Genomic DNA, 6,000 nt, shown 5'->3' with positions numbered 1-6,000 from the left:
GTATATAAGATCCCAGAGAGACCCTGGTTCCAAATGATTCGAGGTTGACCCGTATTGGGGACAGTGATTTAACGTTATTCAGCAAAAGCAAGACTTAATACATTAAAGTATTCGAGCAGCAGTTTCTAAAGTATAATTGAGACTTCTATTACCCCTTATACTCTGGGTAGAAGCCACAACCATGAGTAAGCTGCACCCTGTGTCTCTTGTCTCTCATTTCTCTTCATCTCCTGGGTGTCTCCTTGATTCTTCCTGAAATCTTCTACTGTGTCTCTGAAATCTTCTACTCTTTCTGAAATCTTATACACTTTGTAGCTGTTAAGACCCCCTTCTTATACCCATACTCTCATTCAAAACCTATGGACTCCTCCTGAACCAATCACTGGATTACACCCTGTGGTGATTATTTCCTATGTTTAATAAGAAGTATTGTGATTGGTGAATGGGGTGGTTGTTCTCTGTATTAGTAAGAAGTATTGTAATTGGTTGTTTGTTTCTACCTTGAGATATATGTTGTAAACTCATTGGTAGTGGATGTCAGGTGATTTGTGGTGGCCATCTTAAATTCAGTTCTCTCTAGTCATTGTTGGAGACTGGTGTTGAAAGATGTGCTACTGGGTTTTTAAAGTTAATAAAGCCTAGATTAGAAAGGCAAATCTATTCTTTATTTCAATTTATTAACTTTTTATCAGAATGGAGCGATATCTTCAACCGGAACGATTCAATGCTGACCCTAATTCTGCAGGAGTGGATGATAAATGGAAACATTGGTATTGTACATTTACAAACTTTTTGGGTGTGTTGGAACAAGAGTCTCTGAATAAGCTGAATATGCTGATCAACTACTTTGCTCCGGATGTGTATAAGTATATTTTGGACTGTAAAACTTACGAATTGGCTATTTCTACATTGGAGAAGATTTTTGTTAAACCAAAGAATGAGGTATTTGCATGTTACCTTCTATCTGCCCGTAGGCAGCAGGTGGGAGAATCTTTGGATACTTATTTACAAGCACTCCGGCACCTTAGTGCTAACTGTAATTATAAAGCCGTGACGGCCGAAGAATATAAGGAAGAATCGGTACGGGATGCTTTTATTAATGGACTACTGTCTAGATCAATTCATCAGCGGTTGTTAGAAAATAAGACTTTGGATCTCAAGAGTGCTTTTGAGCAAGCTTCTACATTGGATATGGCTCGGAGAAGTTCGGATTCTTATGCTCTTTCTAATCGGCCTGTGACTGTGGTTTCGGCAGTTCTGGACGAAAAGGAATTAGGTGGACTTAATGGGAGTGGTTTACTAGATTCTGAAATAGTTTCTACTCCAACAGCTCCACCTTTTACTTCGGCGGCTGTTGCCTCTAGGATTCAGAAGTGTTATTTTTGTGGGAACGTCCGGCATCCTCGTTTGAAGTGTCCTGCCCGGGAGGCTGTATGTAGTAAATGCGGCAAGAGAGGTCATTATGCACGTGTTTGTAAATCATTAGGTTTAATTACCTCCTCTTCTGCGACTATTCAACCTGTCGAGAGGGCGTTTATTGCATCAATTTCTGCCGCATTTGCTCATGGCCTAAACAAAGCTATAGTTGTGGCCCAAGTTAATGGGTTAGAAGTGAAGGCTCTCATAGATACGGGCAGTACCGAGAGTTTTATAAGTCTTCAGTTTGTGAAGGAAAAGTGTTTGAAAATCTTGCCTGTTACTTATCAGGTGTGTATGGCTCAGACGACCCTTACTTCACAAGTATCACATTATAAGCAAAGAGGATTACATGTCATATATAATTCAGATTATCATTGCATACAATTGATGATTACAGACTTCTACATTTAATTCTTACACACGATTATAAATCCATTACTGACGATTATAAGATATTAAAACAAGTATTATAAAAACCAACAAGTCCATGATCACCTTACAGGTATCCAAATTTCCTTCCCCTCTTGTGAAGCACCGTAAGTTATCTTGTTCCATAGCACTGTTATTTAAGTGAAAGTTGCAGTTGTTGTTGCATATCCTCGCTTTGCAAAATGTTCTTTGTTTTATATTTTTTAATATTGTTGGGCTTCTCAATATTGTATGCTTTCACTCTTATTTATTTCTAATTGATAACATAAAACATTTCAGTGGCTATTCCTTTTCTTAACTGAAGCACTGTTATTTTTCTCATGTAGTGCTGGCACGGGATTGTGACACAGGCCTCAACGCAGAGATTTCCTACTTCTCCCAGGGTGCTGAATTTGCCATTACCCCTCAGGGACTCATCAGCCCAAAGGAAGAACTGGACTATGAGCGACCCAACCACATGTATGAATTTGTTGTTGCGGCTGTAGACAAAGGCCACCCCCCTCGGACTGGAACAGCATCAGTGAGGATAAGGATGACAAACGTCAATGATGAAGCCCCTGTATTTTCACAGAATGTGTACGTGAACTTCTCTCCGTGCAGTAGTTATCATTTTTTACTGAAAAGAAAAGGAAAGCCAAGAGGGTGGGTGAGGGGAGAAATACCTTTGGTACAAAATGCACCCCATGGATATTAGGAACATAGGAATGGGAGTAGGCCATTTAACCCCTCGAGCCTCTTCTGCAAAAAATTATTCGTTTTTTAAAATGTAAAAACAAAACAGCAGTTTTGGAACTAATTTTCCCTCCCTTGGAGACAGACTATTTTGTGTCCCTCCTGAAATAGCTCAGTTGAGTCGTATAGAAGTCAGTGCTTCAGACAGTCTGCAGTCTGAACTGGAGGCAATACAGGAAAAAATAGCACTGGCTAGGTACTGTTGGATACTCAAAGGACTGACTTTTTCCCAGATGAATTTGCTCTGATCAGCCTTCAGGTCTAAAGCATTCATTCCTGTTCAGGTGGGACACAGGCTTCCCATAGCATACATCTTTAAAATGGTTCTGAATCTCCATGGGACAAAGCATCAGTAACTATATTTATGGTATTTCCTGAGATTCGTTCAATTTTTCAAAAATAGTGCCTACAGAGGATTGCTTTATACAGAAAGCATGCCCTTGATGCTTCACTTTTCCTTTAAATAGTTCTAAAAATTGTTTCTTCCCTTTCATAGCTGGTAATATCAGAAACAGATGTTTCTCAAACAGTGACCTTTGTTCATATAATCAGGTGCAGGACCTACATTATTGCCTTTGAAACAAAAGGGCTATGTTTGTTAATGTTAAAACAATGTTTTCCTATTTCTTTGTTTTCTTGGTGCAGAATGTGGACTGGATTGCACTTGCTGTAAATATATATTTGCATGGTGAAACCATTTGGATCTATGCTCCAGGGTACATCTGCTGTTTGTTTGATTTTAATGTTTGAGAAGATGTTTGGTGAGTATTATGTCCGTGTATAATTGAGACACGGACTGCAGGAGTTGGTTATAACAGGTCTTTACTGAATGGAGGCAACCTGGAACTACTATGCAAATGTTACTACACAGGCTTATATACAGGGGTGGTCACTACTGGTACTGCAGTATACAGGGGCTGCAGAATATAGTTCCTTCTGCAAAGTACATACACTACAATTCCTCCCCTTTTAGCTAAACAGTACATAACATTCAATTAACAATGAAATAACATATTTACAGTTGCTAGATACATTAGTTGAAGTTAAGCAATTATAAGTTCAGTCTTTGAGGAGGCTTCCTGATTCTGTCTGGATAACGCCTCTTTGGGGTATCAGGTTCTTCTGGCAAGGTTGAGTCGGGATCAACGTCGTTGTTTGGTTCGTCTGCTTCCAATATCACCGATTCTGAGGTAGATGCAATTGGTACTTCAGTTTCATCGCCAGGTGTAGCAGATCGTGGTGTGGAGTTGACATTTCCCAGTGACTCGAGAATCTGGTCAGCATGGCATCTTACAATGCTCTCGCCAACGTCCACGGTATACATTAGAGGTCCTTGCCGTGTACAGATCGTTCCTGGCTGCCATTTCTCTGTGCGGTAGTCCCGGGCCAAAACTGGTTGACCTATCTTAAAACTCCTGGTCAGCCTTTCATTCATATTCTGAAACTGCCTGTTTTCCACATCTCTTCTGATGTTTGGCTTAACCAAATCCAAGCGGCATCGTAGTCTTCAATTGAAGAACATCATGGCTGGAGTTTGGTTGGTAACCGCATGTGTCGCATTCCGGTAGGCAAACAAGAAGTTATCCACCTTGTGCTGTAGGGGTATATCTTCATTACACATTGCCTTGATAGCCTTCTTGAATGTTTGAATGTACCTCTCGGCCAATCCATCAGTGGCCGGATGATATGGGGCGGATGTGTAATGCTTAACACCATTGTTCTTTAAGAACCTCCGGAACTCTTCAGACACAAACTGTGGTCCATTGTCAGAGCAAATCTGTTCAGGCAGCCCATTCCTGGCGAATATGGTTCGTAAGACTGTGATAGTTTTTTCTGTGGTGGTTGAGGACATTTTTATTACCTCTGGTCACTTTGAATGTACATCCACCGCAATTAAAAACATCGAGTCCATAAATGGACCAGCAAAATCAATGTGTACCCTTTGCCATGGAGATGAGGGCCACTCCCATGGATGTAGAGGGGCTTGTGGTGGGGCGTTTTGGACCTTCTGGCCTCCTGTACAGCTCTTCGTCATCTCTTTGATTTCTCTATCGATTCCCGGCCACCACACAAACGCTCTGGCTAAGTTCTTCATTTTTACCTCTCCCAGATGACCCTCATGAAGCTCATTGAGCACTCTATCCTTCAATTTGGGTGGAATTACTACTCTGGATCCACACATCAAGGTTCCTCTGCACACTGACAGCTGTTCTCTTCTCGGTGAGAATGCTGGCAGCAGTGGTTCGCCATGTGCTGGCCATCCCTTCACCGTTAAATCATAGACCCAGGAGAGTGTCAGGTCATTTCGTGTTTCCTTTTCTATGTTTGCATTCGTCACAGGGAGACATTCGACTATGGTCGAGTGGAATATCTCCACTGGATCCACTGCAAGTTCTTCTTCCACCGTCGGCAACGGTAGGCGCGACAATCCATCAGCATTCCCATGCTGTTTAGTTCCTTTGTACTCGATGTCATATTGGTGTGCCCCTAGGAAAAGGGACCACCTCTGTAGCCGTTGTGCTGTCATTATCGGTACGCCCTTCTGAGGGTTGAAAATGGAGACGAGGTTGATGATCAGTAAGTAGAGTAAATTTCTGACCATGCAGGTAGTGATTGAACTTCTTCACCCCCCACACCAGGCTGAGGGCCTCTCTGTCAATCTGGGCGTAGTTACGCTCGGCTGAAGTTAACGAGCGTGACGCAAAAGCTATCGGCCGCTCTGAACCATCAAGGAATTTATGTGACAGTACCACCCCAATGCCGTAGGGAGATGCATCACACGCCAGTCTTATCGGTAGTGATGGGTTGTAGTGAGCCAATACTTCTCTTGAAGTGATTAGGTCCTTACTCTTCTGAAAGGCCCGCTTACATTCATCGCTCCATTTCCATGCTACTCCCGTTTGTAGTAGGGCGTTCAGTGGGTGCAGAATTGTGGACAAATTCGGCAAAAACTTATGGTAGTAATTCACCAATCCGAGGTATGACCTCAGTTGCGACACATTTTCAGGCGCTGGAGCCTTAACTACTGCTTCAATTTTGTCAGGGGACTTATGTAACCCCTCTTCATCAATCACGTGGCCACAATACGATATCTGTTTCTTAAAAAACTCGCACTTGGGGCGATTGGCCCGTAGCCCATGTTCTCTTAGTCTAGTGAGCACCTGCTCTAGGTTGGCAAGGCGTTCACTGTCATCTTCACCTGTCACTAGGATGTCGTCGAAGTAACTGAGTCCCTGGAATTCCTTGCAGGACTTGTTCCATCGCTCTTTGCCATATCGCCGGAGCTGATGCTACTCCGAATACCAGTCGATTATACTGGTAAAGACCTTTGTGAGTGTTTATCGTGAGATACTTCCAAGAGGATTCTTCAACCTCCATCTGCAAATATGCTTGTGCTAGGTCAATTTTTGTAAAACGCTT

The sequence above is a fragment of the Somniosus microcephalus genome, chromosome 7 (assembly GCF_052327205.1).
Source record: "Somniosus microcephalus isolate GS21.2 chromosome 7, FLI_Smic_1.0, whole genome shotgun sequence".
Classification (NCBI taxonomy): Eukaryota; Metazoa; Chordata; class Chondrichthyes; order Squaliformes; family Somniosidae; genus Somniosus; species Somniosus microcephalus.
Note: the sequence above shows the minus strand (reverse complement) of the source record.